This window comes from Triticum dicoccoides, chromosome 6B (genome assembly GCF_002162155.2).
Source record: "Triticum dicoccoides isolate Atlit2015 ecotype Zavitan chromosome 6B, WEW_v2.0, whole genome shotgun sequence".
NCBI classification, from domain to species: Eukaryota; Viridiplantae; Streptophyta; class Magnoliopsida; order Poales; family Poaceae; genus Triticum; species Triticum dicoccoides.
The window spans coordinates 697010158-697019833 of record NC_041391.1 but is presented as its reverse complement, the minus strand read 5'-3'; the positions used below and the strand labels follow the sequence as shown (position 1 = coordinate 697019833).

The following is a 9676-nucleotide window of genomic DNA, read 5'->3' as shown; positions in this document are numbered from 1 at the left end:
CGCGTCGAGATGTCCATTCGCTAGGTGATCACTTCGAGCACGCACATAACCAACAGTGTGATCCTGAAAAAACAGAAGCTAAAATGAAAACCAAATTGGGTATAGCACAAAAGGTAGTTAATGATAGAAAAGGCAGTGGACAGACACACCAAAAGAATAGGCTCTCCAATGCCGCCTGAACTACAGCTTGAGCCTTTTAGCCACATTGGAGCCGTCTCCTTCTGCCGCCAGGTCATCAGTTGATTTACTTCATGGACAAACAACGAGCATGTAAAAGAAGGCAGCAATGACGCATATACTGTTAGACACTTGCTTCAAATCAAAGCCATATACCTAGAGGTAGCAGCAAGATCATCACCGAGAACAACAGAGCCACCATCCAGTTTTGCACCCCCCCTGGCAGGTATAAACAAATATACCATGTCAACCGATCACCAAATAATCATGTGATCAGGTCTGGATGAATCCTCACCAAGCAAACAAAAGAAAATATAGTATGCTACATTACATCTTAAGTACAAGTGTAGATAATTTGATATCCAATATAACAGATGCTTTAGTTAACCAAACTCAAAGGACCAAGACTCTAGTCAGATGATTCTAAAATAACATCAAGATGCGTTAGAAATACCTCGCATAATATATACCGTACAGAAAAAATATAAACCTACAATAACTTCTTTTTAATTGGCTAACAATATAATAAAACAAAGAGGAATAATCATTATGGTTCAGAAATATTAATCAACCAAAAGTGTGACTCTAGATTTTGAATTGCGACATAAAGCACAATAGCATCAACTTTCTCCCTACTATTACAGTTGGATTGTGAGACTGCAAAATAAGCATCTGCATACAGCAAACTGGAACGATGCAAAATAATTACACAAAAACAGGACCATGGTGCAAGAAGACAAAATGAGATGAAATTATGTTACCTTCCCATATGTGTTGGCTAATACTTGACCTTAAAACACAGGGAAGAGACACTTGTAGACTTCATGTACAGATAAATACTCAAGCTACATTACAATTTAGAGCGGCTCGTTTCACATGACGAAAATGACTGAAGGGAAACAAAAAAAACTTGCTTCCACCATGAGGTTATATAAGTAATCATACTAAGGGATCCAAGGGTGGTTGAAATAAACTTGAACATAAGGAGATTTCAGTTGTATGCGCAATATATGTTTCCAAATAAATAATCTAAAAATCATCTTCTATGACTATTCCGAAACAGAGGCCCACTGAATGATACAGAGGCACGCTGCTGAAAAAGGAAGATGCGTCTCTGAAAGCTGCTGAAATATGGAATTGGCAGAAAAAATGGCACTTTAATCCCCATATTTTTCCTCGAATTCAGGTCAGTTTGCACCCTAGCAACATGAATTTAGATCTGCTATTGTTGCCGCGGGATCATTTGGCCCCATTTCATCTCCACCCCCCTCCTAGTTGTGCGGACAACGTCGGATTCAGGACAACTCGTAATTAAGCCAAAATAAACATACTGATTGGGACCACAAGACTCACAGCAGATCAAAGTACATCTACGAAAAACTAAAAAGCAAATTTCTCTTGAGATCAACATAAAAGAGTCCATCTGTTCTCAAAGTAAAGCATATAGCAACAACAACTATAAGATAAAACACAAGAAATGCACAAGCGAGATTGAAAACTAACGGTTTGTCTCATTGATTTTGTATGGTAGGACAAAAATCACCCCAGCTTGTACAATCTATTGTTGCTTCAAACATAACAAATGCTTCTCTTATTTATTTGTTAGCACACATAAATGCAAACTTGAGTTATTCTGTTCAAGCATACAACAAAAACAAATTGAAAATACTACAGATTCGAAAGCACAAGTAAAGCCTACAAGAATGCTTCTCTTATTTATTTGTTACCACACATAAATACAAACTTGAGTTATTATGTTCAAGCATACAACAAAAACAAGTTGAAAATACTACAGATTCAAAAGCACAAGTGAAGCCTATAGGCTGAAACTATTGCAGATTCAAAAAGCACATACCATTTTTAATTTCAAATTGAGCATAGATATGAACCTGAACTATTTTATCTGAACATATGATTAGGATAAATCTATGGTTAGGATAAGCCTAAAAGAGCTAGATTTACATGCCTGAGACACCGTAGATTTTCTATTCAAGCATATAGTCAGGATAATCCGAAATAAGTAGAACCCTGAACCATCGCTTATCCCAGAATAACAAAGTGCAACTTACTCTTAACCAGATTAGATCAAGGACCAATAACAAACAATAAAAGATCAAAGGTATGAGAGAGAAGAAATCTTTACATAAGACGGCTATAAACACTGGAGCATAAATAAGCAACACCTTTAAATAAAATTAGAAGGGTTCAGTGTTCAATGCATAGGGGGCTCAGATTCACCTTTCCTTGATCATATAATCTACCCCCATCATCTCTTTCACCAGATCAATCTGTTTATACAGTGGAGCTGCCCTGGTTATCATTCAACAAGAATGACCATCCAAGGACAGAACAATAAGTATCACAGGATCAAAAAGGATTCTAGAGACAAGGAGGAGGATCCAACTTGATACCCATAGGCGCCCCGATTGCTCAAAGGCACACTTATTTCAGCCACGGGTAATCATCATCGCCCTAGCAAGAATGGCTTCCGACCAATGGGGCACGTGATTCAAACGCGGTGGCACGATATATCTCACCGCGGGAGTAACTATTAATGGCTACAGGAGCTCTGGCTCGATCCTACGGCTGAGATCAATCCGGAGCGAGATCCGGCAGCCAGAATCGCATCAAGAAACCGATCCGACGGCGAAAGTGCCTGAGCTATGAGGAGCCAGGTGAGGTGCTTCATTTCTTCTTTCTCGATGGATCACCAGATCAATATGTTCTTATGACGGTGAAACTGCCCTGGTTATCACTCATCAGAAATGACCATCCAAGGACAGAGCCACTAAAATAAGAACATGATCAAAATGGCTCAAAGAAATGAGGGGGGATCCAAATTAATACCCACAAGTGCCTCAATTGCTCGAGAGCATGCCTATATCAGCCATAACTGATCATCGTAGCCCTGGCCATGTCCCATGCAGTAGCCGAAGCAGAGCAGGAGGAAGATGGAGCTCACCGAGGGAGGTTGTAGCTGAGGCAGTACTCAGTGGGCGCCGGGGTGGCGCCTGAACGCCGTCCAGCCGGCAAGGAACCGCTTCCTACACCGCACATCCACGACGCTGCATCGGAGTTGCGCCTTGCACCGTCCAACCGATGAGCACGAGGATGAGGTCATGCATAGCACATCCAGGAGCTTCCTGATGGCTGGCTAGCACAAGGGAGGGCCGACGCGATCCCGCATCAACGACATGAATTTGCATAAATCCATCCTTGCTCTTACCATGTTTTCTGCAAAACACACAAAACCCAAGCATGTTAATAGAGCACAACCAGAATCTTCTATCTCATATGGAGATTAAAAGGAACAACAATAAAGGACATATGAAACCAGTGGCTCAAATTTACACACATGATCAAGAAAATGGCAGAGTGGGCAGCATATATATGCAGCAATCCATCTCCATGCTCTTATCATGTTTTATAAAATCCAGAGTGACGCCTACCATCAGCAACATAACTTGCATAAAGTGACACCTACGATTAGTAATACTGGAGTAAACCTCACTATAAATTAGAGCACGTTGATACTCTTTACAGGGATAAATTAGAGCAAAAACTGGAAAACAAATTATGGTTACATACTATCGTCAGGCATGTCCTACAGTGAAATAGAGACTGAGCAGTGAGGGAAGGTGAGAAAGAAATTATATTTGATGAGAATCGATTTTGGTCCTTAGTATTACATGGATTTATCAGTCGATGCACATGAAGGGTGGCTTTAGAATTTTCTTGTCTTACTTAAAAAAACAGATCTACTCAGCATTCACATATGAGACATACATTCAGAGATCAGGAGAACCAACTAATGTCACCGTTATTATTTTTTAGCAAGCACTCTATCGTTATACTGGTCTCAAATTTGCACATCCGCTTTTGCAGCTTTATTGACCATAAAGCAACAATATAAAAATTTACCATGAAGAACATTGCACATCACCCGTCCATAAAACATGAATTGCACAAAAGAATAAAAGACAAACAAGAGGGAGCTGGTATACCTACGAACAAGATGGAATTGGCAAGGTTGCCGACAAGGAAGTCCAACTCTGTCCAAGGACTCCTACACTTTCGGGATAGATGTTGTCACACACAGAGCAGGCCCTAGCCATGGAATTGAGCGGAGCTCAGGGGAGAGGTGGACAATGCCGCGAAGATGAGAGCACACCTACAACAATCATTCTAGAGAGCTCAAGGTAAGGCCTGTAAAAAATAGCCAGCAATAGAATTAGGCAACAGAAATATCAACCTAACCAAGTATGTAAGATTTAAGACTATAAGCATGCACGGAAGCAAACAATCAAGGCTGAGAAACAAGTGTCATGTCTAATTGCTCTTTATTGCTGTTGTAAACTAAAACAGAAACCACCACAAACAACTATATATTGTGCATACATTAATCAGGGGCACATTAAAATAAAAAAGCATCTAGTGGGGTACTCCTAATTATCGTATGACCTCAAGAAATTTGGCACGCCTAACCCCCCTCCTCAACAACAAAGCCATACTGTATGAAAAAAACCTAGCTAGATCCAACGCTCCCCTGGACAACAAGGTACCCGCAAAAAAAGGCAGATCCAAAAATCCCCTTCCTCTATTTTAGCCTTCATCTCTCACCAGATCCATTTATTCATCCAAAAACACCCATCATAAGGGCCACACAAAAGCACTAAAGCATCTCATGGGGTACTCCTAATTATCACATGATCTATCACATTTGGGTACCTTCCTTTGTATTCTTGAGTACAGTGTGATGAACATTATTCAATGAGAAACCAATTTTGGCTAGCAAGAACACAGGGTAAGCCTCAAACTCACCATGGCTAAGAAAAGGTCGCCGCTCGCATGAGAGCCAATTTCAATTTCCAAGAACAGAGGGTAAACTCCAAACTCACCATGGAATCCTGCCTTTGCTTCGCTCCTGCTTCTTCTGACAAAATTAACAAAGTTCAGAAAAGATTAGTAGGAGCACGAGATCCTTGAGGCACAAACTCCGGACATCAGAAATTACTTTTTGAAAAGAAGAAGCATTTTGACCTTTGTTAGGCTAAACAAAAAAAGAAAGATCATGATAATATTTAGATGACAATCGAGGTGGTTTGCATAATCTGACATATAAGTTCTAACTACACATGGATAAAGACAGATGGCCAATCACCTGATAGACCTATTGTTGTGGTTATGTTGTTGTCCATCCAATAGAAAAGAAGATGTATCCTTTCTTCTGTAGGAATCTAAGAGGGACACACAAGTTGTTCCAAGTTGTCCTGACCAAAGACAGAGTCAGTATAAGACCAAAAGAAGTAGACCAACAATCTTGACACATCTCATATTCAAATGCATATGCAGAAAGACCAATTTGTCTCCTAGTATCAGATAGGAACAAAAAATTCCTCGAGAAAGGACACAGCCTCAGGACAAATTGGTCCTCCTAAACAGAAAATAAACAGGTACCCAACAAGCTAAGGAAGGCAACAAAAACTACTGTGCAGATACCTAGGACACATCTAGTTCTACCCACCCCCTCAATTCTAACCTATTCACACAATGCAAAACTGAAGAACACAACATCATGAGAAAAAAAATGCAAAGCTGGATCTGCCTCTCTATGAACACCACACCAAGTTGCTAGGGTTTGCTATTCCACATTGAACAATCTGAAATCTCCAGGTCCAGATTCTCTAGGGAGGGAGAGGGGGAGGGGGGAGAGATGCACCTGGAGGTCTAGCAGGCGCAGTAGGAAGGAGTGGTGAGCTCGTCGTTGCCGCTGCTCTCACGACGAGCTTGCAGCCGCGTTCGCATCAGCCCGACCGCTGTGCTCCTCCTGCCGTGTGCACGCGAGGACGATGGCGGCGTTCACAGCGGTGGCTCCACGTCTCCCGCACTCCTCCTGCCGTGTGCATGCGAGGACGACGGCGACGACGCCGGTGAAGTGGACGGCGGGGATCCGGGCGCGGCACAAGACGAGACGATGGCACGTCTGCCTCGTCGCCTGCGGCCCCGCCAGGTGCCGGAGTCGGACTCGCAGTCGACGGATCCGACGACCGCGGCGTGAGGCGCCCATCCACCCCGACGCGGTTAACCCGCGGCGCCGACGCCTCCGGCCACAGCGGTGCGAACCCGCGGACGCACATGCCCACCCCGTTGCGGCCGCATGTGTTCACGACCCCGACAAACGGAGTCGAATCAAGGAGGAGGAGCAGCCGGCCGCCGGAGGCGAGGTCCACCCCCACCATCGAAACCCTAGCAGGGGAAATCGATGGGGGCGATCGCATGAGGTGAGGACAAGTAGATCGACGCGGTGAAGCTAGTAGAGCTCATCCAGGAGTAGCTGTGTGTGTGTTGGGTGGCGCCAAAGCTCGCCGGAGCAGCCGGAATCGGCCGGCGACCGAGGCGGCGACAGTGGGGATCGAGAGAGTAGGCAGGAGGGGGGTGACGGGAGGAAGAGAGATGGGCTGCGCGAGTGCGGGAGAGAGGCAGCTAGGGTTTCTCCACAGGCGGCACGGCAATTTATATGCATGTATGCGAAATGACGGAAATGCCCTCGGCGGGGCAGGTTATTTACACGCGGTGGCACGACCGGGGCGCATCGGTCCAGATCGGACGGTCTGCGAGCACCGGGTTTCGATCGGGTTTCGATCCGGCGGCTGAAATCGATCCGGAGCGAGATCCAACGGCGGGAATTGCATCAAGGAAACGATCCGATGGCCGAGAGTCGCTAATCGCTGAGGAGCCTCTGGCATCCATCCCTCTCATATTTCTGGATGTGGCAGGCAATTAAAGAAGAGAGAGAGATGATTATAGTAACATAGGTAGATATCGTAACATAATAAATATGATGCTACTATGTGTCATGCATGGCAATAAATGAGACCATCTATGATACTAATCTATTATACTATGCACTATAGAGGTAGTAACATAGACTAGTAACATATGCATGCTACTAGTCTAAGTTACTCCCCACTATGACCAGCCTAACGTTGTTTTGTCACGAAAATTCGTTGGCGTGCCCGAGCATGCCTGCTCACGGTATCTTCTGTCGTCCAACTCATCACGGGATATGGGCTGACGCGGTATTTCAGGGCGCGCGCACGGGGTAGTTAATGCGTACACTTGGATGGATACCCAACGGTGTACAGTTTGTGCAGACGGCGTGCATGACATAGCGACGGCGTTACGACGCTGTATCAACATGGGCCGTAGGTACAAACGGCATGGAAAACGGTGGGGTCCTTTTTCACTGCCTCCCGGCAGACGGCGGCCGCAACTACGTCGACGGTTGCTTCTTCTGGTACGGCGCCGGCAACTTCACCGCCGCCACCTCCGGCGCCAGTGACACGTTCCTGTGCTTAACGAGACCGCACCGGCCACACCGGCGTTCGCCGCCGCGCTGATGCGCAATGTCACGGCGACCGCGCCGAGGGCGAGGGGGTACTACCACGCCGGGTCGGCGCCTGCGTCGGCATACGACCGGCGCACGGGTGTACGCGGCGGCGCAACGCAGGAGGTCGCTGAACGCCATCGCGTGCGCAGCCTGCACGGCGAGCGCGCAAGCGGGTGGTCCGGCAGTGCCTTCCCAGCGCCAATGCCGGCTGCATCGTCAGGTACGCGAGCAGCCCTTCTACCTGCCGGCCAAAGCCGCCAGCGGCTGCGGATCATCTAGTGACTACTGCACACATTTTTTTTAGAACATAGACGTCAGGGACGTCCGGCTTTAAATTAATAAAGCTCTCAACATAGGCAGCGTACACAACCAAATAACCAACACACGGAACCACAAACTAGTTTTGCAGGGTCTTAGAACACGGCACGAAAGCAGCCGGTGGAGAAATAAAGTGCATTATAAGGCGCTACCGGCCTAGCAAAACGAGCACGCAGGCTCGGAGGTAACTCGACCAAAAGGGGCTGCCCATCCCTATGAGGCAGCTGACGCGGGCGACGGGGCTCGGTACGCCGAGTAGACGGAGCGAAGGCGTATGAGAGCTTGGCGATGGAGATCAGAGTCCTGTTGTCTTCCCAGAGGTGCCCATTGCTGCAAGAACACGATGCATTTGAAGATTACGTCAGCGGAGTGAGAGGGAAACACTCCCTCAATAGTAAACTTCTTACGAATATGCCATAGAGCCCATAACATGGCCGCTGCACATGTCCACATGACCCGACGGGAAGGGCCTTGGACCAAGGACAAAGATGACACAAGCTCGGAGCGGGAGCGTTGATCCCAATCCACACCCGCGGCCTCACGAAGCGCGCTCCAGGCAAAGCGCGCCAAAGAGCACCGAAAGAAAGCGTGGTCAGCATCTTCCGGTACACCACACAAAGCACAAGGACCGAAGGCAGGGCCATTGCGCTTAGCTAAATTGATAGAGGTAGGAAGGCGATCTTGGCAAAGTTGCTAGAGGAAAACCTTGATCTTGAGCGGAATTTTAGCCTTCCAGAGCCTCATGGCAGCCGTAGGGACATGGCCGCGGGTTAGCTCTCTATAGAGGGACTTGACAGTGAATTTGCCAGAGCCCGAAAGTCTCCAAGAGAACGAGTCTGCGGTGTTCGACAAGCGTACACCCGCTATCATTGCCCGTAGGCGATCCCAATCCACCAGCTCTGGCCCCGAGAGCTCCCTTCTGAAGTTGATAGGGGGCGGGGAGGAGCTTAGAGCCGAAGCAACCAGTTGGTTGGGCTCAATTGCGATGGAGTAAAGTTGGCGAAACTCCGACCAGAGGGGCTGTTGGCCTATCCAAAGGTCGTGCCAAAAGCACGTGGAGCGCCCGCTGTTAACCGCAAATCTTGCGCCCCTGGCAAAGAATGGTTTGAAGGCTTGGATTGAGTTCCAGAAAGGGGACCCATGAGATACCGCCTTAAAGAAATTCCCGTTCGGGAAGTATTTCGCACGGAGGAGGTCAACCTAGAGGCCAGACTCTCCCTCAGACAGCTTAAGATCCACTTGCACATGAGTGCAATGTTCATCAGCTTAGAGTTGATGATCCCGAGGCCCCCCGGGCTTTAGGTCTACAAACGGCCTGCCATTTTACCATATGGTACTTCCGTTTAGGTCCCGCTCCTTCCCAAAAGAAACGGGCCCGCGGGGTGTCCATTTTAGAGTGCACCCCATCAGCCAGCAAGAACAAACCTGTAAGTGCATCTAGTGCCCCTTAGTGATTTTGGTGTATTGAAGACTTATAGGTTAAGGGACTGATGCGTTTGTGAGTGTACACAGGTCTATAAGTCTATGAGGAGTTTGACATTTACAGAGAAAGTCGACCCCTAAAAATGAAGTTCTTCGACTGAAGACTTTGATGTTCTGAAGACTTTCTAAAGACTTTGAAAGTGAAGAAATTGGTGTGACCTTGAAGACTTGATATTCATTTGAGGAACATGAAGCGTGAAGACTTTTGTTTTCGTAGTTTCATTTTCTCCTTCTTGAGTCATAGGAAACACCGCACTGTTAAAGGGGGTCGAGGAAATACTAAGGAAAAATTTCCATGTGATGCTCAAC

At 46.6% G+C, this 9676-nt stretch overlaps 1 long non-coding RNA gene across 1 annotated transcript; it reads right to left on the bottom strand.

Moving 5' to 3' along the window:
* On the bottom strand, nucleotides 1-4268 carry LOC119325341. The gene is made up of 4 exons (XR_005157480.1): nucleotides 4182-4268; nucleotides 3140-3411; nucleotides 334-396; nucleotides 1-247 (listed from the first exon to the last, which is right to left on the bottom strand). It is a non-coding gene; the product is annotated as an uncharacterized LOC119325341 (long non-coding RNA).
* Nucleotides 4269-9676: the final 5408 nt, after the last annotated feature.